Source organism: Numida meleagris, chromosome 26 (genome assembly GCF_002078875.1).
Source record: "Numida meleagris isolate 19003 breed g44 Domestic line chromosome 26, NumMel1.0, whole genome shotgun sequence".
In the NCBI taxonomy this organism is placed as follows: domain Eukaryota; kingdom Metazoa; phylum Chordata; class Aves; order Galliformes; family Numididae; genus Numida; species Numida meleagris.
Window position 1 is genome coordinate 1,015,993 of NC_034434.1, and position 15,747 is coordinate 1,031,739.

Here is a 15,747-nt window from a genome sequence, read left to right on the forward strand (position 1 = left end):
CCTGGACAAGAGAAGGCTGGGAGAAGACCTCACTGCAGCCTTCCAGTATTTAAAAGGGGATTATAACCAGGAGGGGAATCAACTTTTTACAAGGGTAGGCAATGACAGAACAAGGGGGAATGGCTTTAAACTCAAGGAGGGAAGGTTTAGGTTGGATGTCAGGGGGAAGTTTTTCCACTGAGAGAGTGGTGAGGTGCTGGAACAGGCTGCCCAGAGAGGCTGTGGATGCTCCATCCCTGGAGGTGTTCAAGGCCAGGTTGGATGGAGCCCTGGGCAACCTGGTCTAGTGCCAGATCTGGAGGTTGATAGCCCAGCCTCTGGCACGAGGGTTGGACCCTGATGATCCCTGGGGTCCCTCCCAACCCAATCCATTCTATGCTAATGATTCTACGCTAATAAACTAGCACAGATTTTTTTTAAATCTGGATTTGCTCTCCAGTGATTTAGGGAGATCTACCCTGTCAAATCTTGCAGAAGCCTTTACCACTGCTCACATTACAGACTGAGCTTGTCGGTTTGACAGAGAACATTTGAGCCATCGGTCTCTGTGACAGAGTTTCAGTTCCACAAATTATCTTCTCTACCTCCTCACACCAGCAGCCCATAAGCACAATGGAGCTGATCTCTGCAGAGATGCAACCTGCTCATCCTTCTTACTATGAGTCAGTGGTGACACTGGTCATTATTCTCACAGAAAATGGTAAAGAAAGGAAGAAAAAATTTAGTTGTTTTGCCTTGAGTTGCCACAGAAAAAAGTTTCAAGTTTTCTTGGCAGAATTTCTGGTGTTAAAAGACATATTTGAAACATTTGGTTTTCAGGAATTCAGGCTTACAATAAGAAAAGGAAAGGATTGTGGTGTTTTTTTTGTGGAAAGCAGCCATTTTTTCCTCAAAGGCATCTGCTCAGCCACAAATCCAGCACAGTGTCAAAAAGCCATTTCACTGAAGTTGTTTCAGCTAGTGCTTCTTACTCACCTATTCCAGTAATTGATTGCACACCTCTGCAAAGCAGCTTCTTTTCTTATTCTACAAGCATTCATATTTTTCCTGTCAGTGCCCACAACTCAGACTCTATTTACATTTCTCTCCACATCACCACTCTGTTTCTTGAGTTTGCTTTTGCCTTTCTTTCCTGCCTGCTGCAAATCATCTATCACTTCTGATCTCCTCAGGTTTGGAGCTGTTTATTTCCCTGCTCTTCACAGCAGCAGCTACTAACAACACGGCACAATCCACTTTTCAGCCTGTACCACTGCTGTTCACCCAATATTGATGATTCTAGGGGGAGTCAGTACATGCATCTCATATCCAATACCTGGGATCAACAGCCCCCAGACAGCACCAGGAGAGCCCATGTAGCTGGAGAGAGGACCTGTGCTCACTTGAAGGATTCAAGTGCCCAAACAGACACCTGTTTACAATGCCTGAACCATAGCATCTCTGAAAATCTCGTCCCAGTGTTCAGTTCACACACAGCCCAGCCACGCACTGGCCTGCAATTTCCAGGTTGCGTAATGTAGCAAATACTAAATTCCCAAATATTAGGTCTTTTTATAATTTACTTCTATTCCTGAAGCATCTGATATTTTACTGAGCACTCTGTTCTTCTCATGACCCTTTCAGACCATTCCCCAGCACTACTGTCCCTGTTCAGGCCTTGTCCTCCCCTGTTCTCCCATCCTTGCATCCTGCCCTCTTACCACATCTTCACTCCCCCTCTGTAACCACCATAAAGGATAAGTTTTCAGTGCCACAAAAGCTCTCCTATGATCCCACCCCTCCTTCACACTAACACTAAATTCTCTTCCAGTGGGTCCAGCTCAAGAACATTCAGAATGAGGCTATACATCCATCCCTCACCAGCATACTCTGATGCAGATAGACCTCAGAGAAGGATTTTCTCCAGGCACTGATATTACAGCAGGTGGGATTAAAAATGCCACAGCAGCACTGTAGCATGGTCAGCCCTACACAGCCTTGGTACAGTTGAGAAATTGCAAAGAAATAGCTTAGAACCTATGTGCAAAGACACTTCCATGATTACAGTGTGAAAACTGGTTCTGCTTGAAGAAACAGGACTCTCTCTCAGAAATGTAATTTGATGTTTTAAGTTACAGAATATGAAAATCTTCACAATAATTTCATTATTTTTAATCAAAGAACTGTTTTCAAATATGTTCTGAAATGCACAAGTCCTAAAATTTTGAGCAGTTTTGTGTTTCCTTGCAAAAAGAAATGCATGGGAGGACAGACACATCACCACTATAGATTATGACTTCTTCCACCAAGACTGAATAGAGATCAATTACTTCCAAGCCACTTTGCCTTTTCCTGAGTGCCACTGTTGCTTAATCGATGGTCTGTGTGTAATGAAGTAGAAAAACAGCACAGAGAACAGGAAAGGCTTTTTTCCAATAGAGAAATGTTTCACATTGAGCAGTGCCTGAGAGGGGAGGAGATTGATTTGTGCTGGAGCCAAGGCTATGAAAATCATCAGACTGCACAGTAGCTGAGGTGGACACAGGCTGTCCCGTAAATGTTAGGCAGGACTCCACATGAGCATAAAAGAGGTCTAACTCCAGATGGGGAAGACATCTAGGAAGAAAAAACAGTCATTTGTCCTGTTTCACAAAGTATCTTCATCACAGAGCAGACGGAATGGTGCGACAGGAGAAAGGTCCTGGTTGGACCCACAGCCAGGAATCCCATCTCTCCCTCATTCATTACCTCCCTAGAAGTTGTGCCTTTTTAGTGAAGCTTCATCTCCTCCTGCCCGGCCCACATTGGGCTCCTTCTCCATAAGCAAGAGGTGCATGGGCAGTGAGTGCCATGGGCTTGGGCATGGAGTGCTGCTGGTGGGCACATCACTGAGTTATGCTGCAAGTAACGTGCCGTGCTCCAGGACCAGGGGAGGAAACATCTGGAGTTATAGGTCTTAGAGCATAACACAGATGGTGTTAAGGGATCATAAGGCCTTGGAGCCCCTCTGCATGAGACATGCAGGACCTAACTTACCCTATTTCCTCTCTTTCTCACGAAGGGACTTGGGATCCCTCTCACTGCTTGCTTCTCTTCGTTTCCAGCAAGGAACTCAGGACCCATTTTAGAATCTGAAGGAAGGCTTTCAGTGAGAGTACAAACTTGAACATTCCCTCTGCACATCTCTTCTGCTCCTGAGTTCTCCAGATACACCTACTTGCAATGCTGAGTCCTGTTGTGGAGTGGACTAGTAATTCATGAATGAAGCTCTGGCAAACAACTGCTGCAGAACTCTTGGACATTATTACATCCCCAAAGTCAGCAGCTGATAATAACAAGTAATTTATGAAACAATAATAAATAACACTGTTTATGCAAGACAGACATGATACTAGAGAAGTTTTCCTTGCTAGACAAAGGGATAAGATAATGAATTTATCAGTGGGTTCTGATCAACTGCAGTGGATTCCTCACCACTGATATTCTTAAAGCTGGGAAGTTTCTCCGTCAAATCTGCGAGGGTTAGTTGAAAGAAATCCCACAGTTTCCATTACAGTAGATGGGCAGAATGACCCTAAAGCTCACAAGTATTTCCAGGCTGCTCAACTAGCTTCAGCATGCAGCAAGCTGATGGCAACCAGCCATTAAAGGAAGAGCTGTATCAAAGGGAAAACAAGAGAAAAACAGCCCTAACTCTCCAGTTCTTCAGTGCTCTGACAACTGAATTTCAATTTCACAAGTGCCAGGAGGCCTGAAGCATTTTGTAAGGGGTAGTTTCCACTAGTTTTTGTCTTCTTGTTCTAGTTCTTTGTTCTTCTTGTTGTTGGGAATCATATAAGACATCCAGACCACTGGAAAAGCACCCTGTTCTGATTAGCTTAAGTCTGAACAGAATAAACTACAAGAATTGTGCTACGTGGGCTAGTCCTGGGTCCAGCTGGTAAGTCACAGGCTGTAGCTCAGCAATTGTCACTGCCTCCAGTAAATATGCAGAGATAGCAGTCAGCTCGTATTTAAACCACAATTACCTTCTCATTAGCTCTAAATGGAATTCTTACGATGGAGCTTGCCTTTGATCATTGGCACATACTTCCACAGGAGGCTTTGTTTCATTTTGGATGAGATGGAGGAGGAGGAAGACAGAGGAATCAGAGTTCATGCTGATAGAAATAACCTCTGGAACTGCCCAGATGCCCTGATTGTGCCTATGTTTGCAGCATCAGTAGGAGATATATTTTGAATACTTCCACAGAACATGTTTTGTGTGCCATCAGCAGCAGCATCTAAAGTATGCCTGTATCTACAAGCCCTTTGTTTCTTGAACTGCCATTGGGGAGTTGTTTTGATTTTTTTTTTTTATTACTGCTATTATGATCTGGTTGTTCCAGCCACTCCATCCCTAGAAAGACCAAGCCAAGGGGATTTGAATTAAACCCAATACGGTGAATGAGAAATAATTCAGTGAAGATACAGCTAATTGGTGTCAGCCAACTGACAGTTTAGCCGCTGGCTTTTCTTTTGTTTTCCTTGAAGTTCTATCATAAATTATTTTATGTTTGCAAATTACATTTTTTCCCCTTCCCCCCCCCCCCATAGCAAAAATAAAACCAGCAGCCTTCATAAATCACACAGGGTGGTTAGAAATCCAACATCTGTCTACAGAAGTATAAGCTTTTTTTAAAGGCATATTCAATGCACCTCGAAAAGCATTTGGCTAGCTGATAATTCCCTGCAGAAAAGTAGAGGAAATCAACAAGACGACTGACTGGGACACTGACTGCCAACATGAAAGAACCACAAATAAATGCCACCACTAATTGCTTGGAGTGGGTTCATTCAAGTAGACAAGATAGGAAATAACTGTAAAATAACTAGGGTAAGAGTTGTTAAAATAGTCTGGTCCTAGGTTTTTACTTTCCACATCTCTGAGAAACATGCTGTATTTTTGAGATCAGTGAGCATCTTTCGCTATTAAGAGAAAAAGAAATTAAAAGATTCAGGTACATTCCAACAGAAAAAGGCAATTTTTGAGCTCCTCCCTGGAGGATGGAAAAGATATTGTCTTCTCTGTTATGAGGCCAGAGGACACTTGTACATGAATATAGCAAGCATAAGTGTTTTATAATGGCATGGGCACTTGAGAACCTGGAAATGAACCATGCTGTCGTGGTGACCAATGGTTTTGGGAGTTCTGGATGCAGCTGTGGCCACACTGCTCCACCTGCAAGTTATGTACATCTCTAGCCCCATGAGATACATGGTCTCTCCTACAGCATATCCATGCCAGACTGTCAACTGCCTGATTGTGTATCCAAGATAGAGAGAAAGCACATTTATATGCAGGCAGAAACGCAGCAAAGTGCACTCTGACGTTTTGCCTGTATTAAAGTTTCCCTATGGATGTCCATTTTGCTCCCCAAAGCCACCTCTGAAGATATTTCTGAGGTTCAAGAGTCTGGATGTTTGCAAAGTTTGATCTCAATACCTTTATGTGAACTATAGTACATACTCAAACCAGCTCCTTGACTCGTTGATAACCACTTCTAAGTTGACAATCTTCCACTAAAATGGGTATGCTTCTGAGAAATATTCATCTTTGACAACTTAGGATCTCACTGAAAAGCCCTGGAGCTGAGACCTGGATGAAATTCCTTCTATTGAAAATCAGAGCTTGTGTTTTTCTGGTTCCTGGAGATACTAAATTAAATGAAGTCTTGTGAACTCCATTTTAAACAATTTTTAAGACATGATGGTTTGTTTTTTAAAGAAATACAGCTCTTCCAACAAAGAAAAGTCCAACAATTTACCTTTAAAAATATATCTTGATGGTTCAGTCCACATCTTGAATGGCAGATGAGTGCAAACCCATGATTTCTGAATGAGTCTGGCAAATCTCTACTCAAGAAGGCACCATTCTTGAGACAATGCCAAAGCTGCAAGTAGTTATTGCGGAAGCTGTTCTATAAAGAACAAAGGCCCCAATTCAGCACTTTACATATGGTTATGTCTAGATTAAAAGATGTGTAGCAAATTCCCTCAGAACCACTAGAACTACTCACATGCTAAGAATGAAGCACAAACTTCAGTATCTTGTTGAGCTGATGCCTAAGGATCCTGATAAGCATAATAAGCATTCGTCCTAAACACTGCAAAAATATAAGCTGTGAAATTCTCATAAAAAATTAAGAGGCCTCAGGACATAGAGATGAAACATGAAAAACAAATTGGCAACCTTCTTATTAAAGCAAGAGAAAACACAACATAATGCAGTCAGAGCAATAAAGAAGCTCCAGCTCTACATCAGCTGGGTGAATCAAATCAAAGCAACATAAAAACATATATACATACAATAACAGCAGACAATCAAAAGCAAAGGAGCACAGTACCTAATGACTCCTGCTTGGAATAGTGTGCATCACATAGATTTTTGGATATAAATTCTGCCCCAGCTCATCAGAAAAAGTTAAGCTTGCTCATTATAATCCATGAATGAGAACATGTCAAGGACCTGTACACATAACCATGCTGGGCTCTGTGGTGGCCCTCCCCATCAGCACAGGGCTCTGTGCCCACCAAGAGCAAACCTTTAAGACTTTGGCCAAGAACATGCAGGAACAAGAGGGTTGTGTTTCCCTGAAGTAGCCACAGCACGCAAAAGTTCCAAGAGTAAAATCAATTATCCAAGGGCTTCTAGGTTGTGTTCCTGGGCTGCAGTGTTACTAAGAGGAGGTTGCTCATTTCTGATGGAGTCAATAAATAATTTGAATAACACCAGAGAAATTTGTCAAGTTTGCCACTATACACTTTACTGAGCAGTTCAAAGTAAGAAAACATAATATTTGTTAGAAAAGAGGCTGTGGCAGGAAAACTGCTCATACTGTAGCTGTACCTGAAGCTGGAGATACAGAGATCAAGAGTTAAACTTCAGCATGGAAAAAAAAACGTGATTGGTAACACAGTGGTGCAGGATTATAAGTGGAGAGCGTTGGCTAAGAAGGGCACGCTGCAGCAGCACGCTCAATGATAAGTGCACTTCATGAAAGGGAAGCTATCCACTTAGCATTTCTTTGCAAGATCATGCAGCGAGGTTCAGCAGCTCCTGTAATACAATTCCTTTCTCCAAAGGCCAATTCAGAAAGCAATTACACATCATTAGCATTGTACCTCGAAAGCCTAAGCTGATCCAAGAAAGCAGACCCCACAGCTTGATTAAGCTACCGCTCTGTGCCATTCATTTATACCTCGTGTTCCAAGTCGGGTAGGTACTACTGAGAACTCATCATTGGTGTTTTTTATACAGGAGGGCTCAGAAGATTAAAAAAATGCAATAAAACTGAAGGAGACTGCACAGGGAAACCCCATCAGTTTATCACTCAGACTGTTGCATAGTCATTTTTAGTTTACCTACACCTGAAGCATTAGTTTTACTTATTAAGCACCATGTCTAAACTGAAATAAAAATGGTTTTGGTTATTTTTATTTTTTAAAGAGGGAAATAAGCGAGATCACATACAGCTTGTCCAAATTCACTAAGTAAAAATGGCTTTACCTGTAGACAAGTCCCTCGAAGCTAGAAGTACGTGTACAGCCAGCTAAACCCAAATTAGATTCCATCTGGATGCCTTGGCTACTGTTGCCAATGCAGGTACAGCCTCAAGGTTTTCATCATGGACTGCATAATTTTCTTTGCAAATAGAAAGGATCCTGGAGCAAGCTTACACTGTCCACGTGGGAAGCTCTGCATTGTGCTAGGATCATCTCCTTCAGCGCATGAAAGCTGGGTCCCTCTGTCATTCAGTTGCTTCTCTTGAGGCCACTTAGTTCCAGCTGGAGCAATGGTTTCTGCTTCCAGTTCAGGTTCACCAGCAAATCTAGGTGGGATTGTGCAACCCTTCACCATCTCCAGCAACATCCCCCCACCCATACACAGATCACAGAGAAGTGAAGCCCAGAGGTTATCCACTGCACAGCTCCTCAATTCATAACTCAGTGCATTTGTAAACTGCCACTGCTTCTTATTAAAGGTTTAAGCCCACTTCTAGCTAATTTAAGATAAGAAATATCTTTTAACCTCTCCTTCCCTCGCTACACAATCATAGGTTGAGTAACACCACACATACTTAGATGTGAATCCATTTTTCCCTGATGACTTTTAGATGTATATATGCTAAGAAAATGATAAAGAAGTTAAACATCTGTTCTTTAATTAGACTCATCCTTCAGAGTTATATGAAAATTATAACAATTATAACAAGGAATATTATACACTCCCACAGTTCAAAATTTCCAAATACGTCGTTCTTACCCCTCAGTACAATTCACAAGTTTTTCAACCAAGCTATGCATTTAGCAGCTTCTAACCTGCTTCTCTCTCTGACTTGACAGAAATTGTTTAAGGGATGAGTGTCAGAAATCTCTTCTCGACAGAATGGGTTTCCTGTCTCTAACTACTCTGCTTGTACTCCCAGAGTATGGGAATTTATATACACATCAGTAAGCACTATCTGCTGGCTGGGTACATCACAGTATCTCTCATATATCTTCCTCTAGTGGCTATATCTACCCTGCATTACAGTACCACTAGAGGAACTCACTCTAAAGATTAACACAGTAAACATCTTGGAAAATGCAGCCTCACTTCGTTAACATCTCACGAGGACACAAGATGCCAAACCATTGCTATCACCCACATTACACATAAATCAGCTCACAAAGAAATGAGCTACAAAGGGAAGTGCTTTGTTAGCAAGAACAACCTCATCTCTGCCACAGCAAACTGCTTCAGGTTTACTACTCTTCCTTACCCAGAGGTCTAAATTCTCTTGCTTCCTTTGCAGAATTTACACAAACTGCTAAGGAGAGATCTACAGTTTTTCCTCTTTCTATACCCACTACAACAAAGCATAAGCTATCTTGCTGTCCTTAGCAAAGTGCTGCAAAATGGGAACCTTGTAATGATATTTATGCTCCAGCGTTGCTGTTGTTGCGGCAGGCTTCACAGCAAACCACCTGAGAAAGCCTCTCCTCTCAATGCAGCAATTGACATTGCACAGGCACGGGAAAAGTTTGTAGTGGAGATTTTTGTGGCTCAGCTGTAGAGAGCCCAGTGTCAGTCCAGAAAACACTGGATCAGGAAAAAAAAAAATCAAGCAATAAAACAAACAGCCCTTGTCCAGGCCTTCTCCCTCTTTTTAATGCTCTGCCTTGCCCTGTTCAGAAGTATGTGGCTCTAAAAGCACATGGGAGCCAGAGGAGTGACTCACAGGAGGTTGGGGATTCACCTGCGATGCTGACACTTGCATTTTTCTCTTCCCAACAATGCTATGTCACTCCTCCTCACAAAGGTAACAGAGATACTGTAAGAGAAGGAAGAAGACAAGAAGCCTGCCTTCCAGAGCTCCCTGCCCACAGGTCTTATGTAACTGGAAGCCTAGATGAGATTCACCTCTAAAACCATTTTCCAGATTACCCTCCTCCACATCCTGCTTTCTACTGAGCTCCGCCATTTCTGTTAACTCCTTCCTCACAGCCAAACTCAGCCTTTCCCGGTGGAAAATATAACGAGTTTATTCCTTGCTGCATTTTTTCCCAGCCTTCAGGCCACCTTCTGAGGTCCCCCTGAATGCTGTAGGAACCTTTTGTTTCATAAAGATGAGACTCTCAAAACCCCCACATTACCTCACTGTCCATGAAGTCCATAAAGGAATAAAAAGCCCAAGTGGCAGAGCATTAAGGACTTGGATTTTCCAATCTCAGCAACGTATTCCTTGGAGTATGAGCCCAGCCCACTTGTGCTACTGTCTGTCACAGCAATGCTAAAATGCTTTGCTGACACACTGGCAGAAGAAAAAATCTGGTTTGGGCACAAAAACACTGTCACAAACCTTCTAAATAGCTTGTGGTTCCCAGATGAGTGCATTGCACCAAGATGCAGATCATTCTGGGAGAGGTAAAGTTATAACCCCTATCACCCTTCCTTGAAGAGAGGCCGATACTTCAATTATTTACGTGGGGTTTAAATATTTAGCTTGGCACTTACACCCTTAAGGAAACTATAGTTACCACTTCATCATCACAAGGCACCTATCATTTATTCATAGAATCAATAGGAACACAAAGCAACAGTAATGCTTCATTCCTTTGCGTGCATCACATGGTCAAGGCATAAAGATTGTGAACTTCTAGAGGAAGCAGCCTGATTTTTTTTGTGGTCAACACAGCTGCCCACAAGACAAGTAGATTCAAGACAACATCTCTGAAATGAAAAAGTCTGGGAAGTGAGCAACAATCCAAACAGGAGGCTGAGTGCCACTGAAGACTTTTGGTGGACTACTGTACTGACTGGTGATGGCAGAGATGCAGACTGAGACCAGACTTCTAGCGGCAGGCACTGAACCCTGGGACCCTTTAACCTGAAACTGGAAACATTTACAGCTTCCCAACACATCTTGTTTTTAGCAAAGCCTGAAGTAGAGCACTGTGCAGCTCAGACACTGCTAATGAAAATAATGCCATGTAGTATTTCCACAGCATGATTTTGCTTTGCCCTGGCTGACCTCATTTCATGGTAGGGAAGGAGCATCTAGTTCTCTTTAGCATCCACTGCCGAAGTTACCAAGAGGCAGATGCTGCTTGCTTTTGAGAAGGCATTCTTTTTAAAAGCAGAAATTAAAAAAAAATTAGAAACTCGATTCAGGGAAGCTGGCATGCTAACTCATTTTCATTTAACTGCAATATCATAAAATCAGACCAGGAAGCATCCTTCCAAAGCATGATAATACAATACAGTGTTAACCCAATGTTATTATCTTTAAAAGCCCCTTAAGTCTCTTAAATTTCCTCTATAAACAATGGATAAGCTTAGCATAGAATGGCTTCAATGCAGTGAATCTCATTTCAGGTTTAACTGAATGGAGAACAGCTGAGCAAAGATGTAGACTCATCATTTATATGCTTCAGAACTGAATCAGAAGCCCTACAAGCTCCCTTGCTCTTAAGAAACTACGCTACTACCCCGTTAGCCTACAGACATACCTACAGAAAAGCTTAAACTGACTTAACGTTATTAGAATGAGACAGTATACTGGTTATTCCATCCCTGACACTCCAATTGCTGTTCCTGAGCTGCACTGCCTGAGATCTGTGGTACTGCTTCCCTCCCCTAGCCCTGCCACCTGCATCTGCAGGATTTGCAGTTCCTTGGTTCCCAGTCCACTTCCCTTAAAGATCACTGGCAATACCCCTGTTACCAATTTTTTAGCACCCTTACTTTCTACCATCATTCATCGTTGTCTATTCTTCTGGCAGGCATCGAAATAGAGACTGACATGCTGTAACAGCTGCATTGCATTTAATTCCTTTTATTTTATTTTGAAACATTACCTGCACCATGACTCAGAATGCTCTATGCTCCATTATGAACTAGACAGAAACAAAATGAAAATTAATCATGCTTAGGATGGATCTCAGCAGATACCAGGACTACCAATAGAGCTCTTATGGAAAATAATGCCCTTACGACAAGAAAGGGCAGCTGGATTCATAACATGAATAATACTTACATTAATAATTGTCATACCATTAGCACCAAGAGGCATAGCTGGCCAAGACCTTGCCCCATCACCTGCCATGGCTTCAGTCTCACTCTTGTCAAGCAAATGTACATTTACATTTTCCTTTGCTGAGACTAAAGGTCCGGCAGGACAGGATAACAAAGGTAACACAGCTATATTTCTACAGAGGTGGTTGATAAAAAATGACATCTACTGGTCAGTAACAGTACAAACCCAGTAGGCTGCACAAGGCATTGAAGTGTTAGGGGTCTGAGAAGCCAGAATCCAGCACATTTTTAATTCCCCCTTGTATCCCAAACCTCCTCATACCCTGGTTTTGTCAAGCATTAGTCAATAGTTCTACCACTGCCACGGAGAAAAATCACAATAATTGCTAATTTGGCAAAAAAAAAAAAAGAACAGCAGCCAATGAAGTGGTAAATATTGATGACTAAGTTTCCAGTACAGGGCAACCTAGAACACTCAGTGAATAAAGACTAACTCAGCTTTAGAATAAAGAAAAAAGGAAGGTCATATATTAAAGGATAAAGACAGCAATATATGCATAATTTTTGTTAAGGCCATCGAAAACTGTGGTTGTTATTGAGATGGGTTTTCACAAACAGACTAAATTCTCAGGAGAGGAAAAAGGAATTAGTTATGAAGTATTTAAGCTGTGCATCTGTGCAAATACTGGGTATACAAGTTGGACGTTGGGTGGCATAAGGACCAATTTCCATCTTTGTCGGCTTGTTGCTATAAGTCCCACACACAACAGAAAACAGTAAGAAAATTCCACCAGGAAGTGGGAAAGTTTGTTTCTCAATTTACGGCTGCTTTCATGTTGGTTTCTTCAAAAATGCCTTCCTGCGGAAAGAACAGTGGTATTTTAACATTTTAAAATGCAAAAACTCCTGGCACAGGGAGAAGCTTGAAATGAGAATTTCTGTTTGGGGATGCTGGTGCACAGCATATTGGCTTTGGTATCTCCTCCTGTCCCCTTGCCAAACACAGCAGCAGAACTGCTCATGTTCTGTAACAGTCATCACCTTGCTTTTCATGACTAAATTGCATCGTGGCCATCTCATGTCCACAGTGCAGGAAATTGCTTTCAGCAGGAATGAGGAAGCACATAACAAGAAACCCTACAACTGCCACGCACTACTGACACAATTCAGGTCCAGACTGATGCTGAAATCAACACAATACAATTTGCTGAGTGGTTTTGTAACAACAAAAAAATTAAAAAGAAAAATCTGTATTACATTTTCAGTTTGGGCTGTATTATTTCCCTCAAATTTGTGAGGTTTCTCGAACTTTCATTTTGCAAGAACTAACTCTCTTGTACAGAACCGGACTGAGCAGAGGAGCTCCCTTTAGCCCCACCACACAGCTGACTCCACATCCCTGTGTGCAGAGCCCCAACAACCCCTCCATGCCAAAGAGGGCAAGGGGCCAATGAAGCCAGAAAACGAAGGAAGGGGGAATTAGACAGTTCCACTGATTTCCACTTGAGCTTTTTCTTTTTGCTCAGAGCAGATCCAGGAATTAAATTTCCTCAAATCCTGGTATTTGAAGTACATCCCTGAGAGCTTGGTGTGCTCCCCCAAGTTTCTTTCTCAAATTTGAACCTCTCTGTCATCAAAAGGAAAACTAAAGGAACATGATTGCCAGCAGGCAGCACCTTAAAACAAAAGTTATAGAAATAGCAGTGGCTCTGAGAGCCAGGTACGTCCTTCCTATCCTCTAAAGGAAGCATCTTCTTGCTGCATTTTAGTGCTATATTCTTGCAAGGGAATCATTACATCAATATTCTTTAGTAAGACAAGCATGCTGTCACTGTAAATTTGACAGATTAATATTAAACTGGATTTAAGATGCTGCTTTTACATAACATTCTTGCAATTACCTGGCTAATAACAATCACTGTGATAAAGCAGTATAGTTAGTTACTGAGGGAGAATTAAAATCAAATCCCAGTTTGACATTCACACAGAGCCCGTCTAGGAAATGCAGCTGGGTTCAATGGAAGGATTTGCTTTATACTGCCACTGAAAGCGTGAACGGTCCTGGTCCTCAGCTACTATTCTGCAATAAATTGGAGTTGTCAGGCACTGTAGTGATAGGAGAAAGGATAACAACTTTAAAAGAGAAGAGCTTTAGATTAGATACAAGGAAGAAATTATTCAATATGAGTGGTGAGAATGCCCAGAGAGCTGTGAGTGCACCATCTGCAGAGGTGCCTAAGACCTGGGGCACTGGCTGGGGCCCTGGGCAGCCTGGTCTGTTGGGGGGTGGTGTCCCTACTCATGGCAGGAGTTGGAACTGGATGGTCTTTAAGGTCCCTTTCAACCCAAATCATTCTACGGTTTATGACTATAGTCAGAGATAACATATGAGACTCACACTGTTTCAAAGTGCTCTACAAGTCACTGGCAGCTTTTTACAGCTTACAAATTACAAACATTCAGAGAACAAATGCTCTTTGAATTGAAGCTCTGCGTTTGTCAGCTCCTGCAAAATTAGCTTGCAATATCACCACTGCCGCTGTTGACCTCTTTAGCATGTCACAAGTAACTTTCTATATTCAACCATCAAATTATCCCCTCACACACAAAGAAAAGAGAATTACAGTCATCAGCAGAGCACACAAATAGAAAGGTTGCTTGCAATTCAAATAAGAGTTTCAGGTTTGGGAACTCATTAATGCTTTTTTCTAGAAAACTCCAAGCAAAGTTCACTACCTTCCTTTTACAGCGACAGCAAAGCCAGCTGGGGCAGCTCCTGAGATGCTGGTTCACTGCTGGTACAGCCCAACCCATCCTGCACCAGCTACACAACCCATACTAACTGCTCTGTCCCACAACTAGCAGTGTCCAGCTGCTGGCTATCAGCAGTCACTGGCCTGAACAGATATCAATGCATATGTTCAAAGCACGTTTTTAATACCCATGGCCCAGAAAACAAAGGTCAGCCAAGGGGCCAAGTGCATTTCTATGTCAGGGCACTTTTCTACTGAGTAAATAAAGGATTATCAAGCTGCAGTGTTACGCGGTCAAGGACAACTTCCTCTCCAATGTCAAGTCATACAAATACATAGCACCAGAATATAACATCAGAAGAGCTTTTCTAAAAGCATTATGCTTTGAAGAATCAGTTGGTTTCAGCTGACAAAAAAAATAATCTATTGTTTTCCATTAGTGCACTTACCACTTCAGTACTTAGGAAGGTACACAGTCTTCAAGACAATGAATTGACTCTCTCAGAAGTATCAGGTATCAACCACAGCTGGTGGTAGATATTGGATGTGCTAAGCCAGGTCACTGGTTGAGAAAGAACAACCAGATTGCATTCTCACACAAAACAGAACTGTAAGAACCAGCTGTAAGTAGAGCGATTCTTCCTTTCAGAAATGGCCTACGATATTTATAAAGGCTTGGATATTCAAACAAATCTTAATTGTGATGTAATGGCTTGCACTGTAATCAGCCTCTAGGGAAAGTGCTTTCAATTAAACAATGTAAACATTACATGCTCTGCTCAATTTCATGACTAAGAGCTGGGAGTCATAGCATAGGGCCAGAACCCACAGCACAGAGGAGAAACACAGCTGTGGCTTGAAGTTATCCCTCTTCTCCCCTGCACAAGGCTGCCTGACCTGAAACTCCCTCACAGCACCTGCTACCGTGGCAAGGAAGGACACAGTGTAATTCATAAATTTTTGGCCTACACCAAGCCACTACACCCCTACCTACCAAGCCACTTGCTCATATGACTAGATCCCAGGAAGCATTCAGCACAGAATAAATTTGCATGCATTTATGCTTGGTGTAACGGAATGGAAAATGGAGCAATAACAGCAGAGTAGCAAAGTCCTATGCTAAAACAAGTGAGGATTTGCTTAAATGTAGCAGTTGCACACACAGAAATAATAAAAAGCAGCTGCTTACCTTCAGAAGACCTCAAGTACAGAGGGTCTTCAGCAAAATACCCTTACCTCCACTGCCAACCCTTAAATGAGGCCTGGGAAGGGGTGGATCCTGGCTCCACCCCTTCTGATCACTCAGGTGCATTGCATGCAGCTGAGCTCCCTGGGTTGGCCCTGCCTTCCTGCCAGGTGCTCAGTCACTGTTTCAAGCCGTGACTCAGCATTTCCACTGCAGTTGGGGTATGTAAGAAGAGTACCAGGGCCATGATGCACGGAAAAGAAAGTCGT

At 42.3% G+C, this 15,747-nt stretch overlaps 1 long non-coding RNA gene across 1 annotated transcript; it reads right to left on the reverse strand.

The window, feature by feature from the left end:
* On the reverse strand, positions 2,055-15,512 carry LOC110388462. The gene is made up of 6 exons (XR_002432891.1): positions 15,482-15,512; positions 14,742-14,854; positions 7,529-7,850; positions 6,039-6,125; positions 5,787-5,939; positions 2,055-4,378 (listed from the first exon to the last, which is right to left on the reverse strand). It is a non-coding gene; the product is annotated as an uncharacterized LOC110388462 (long non-coding RNA).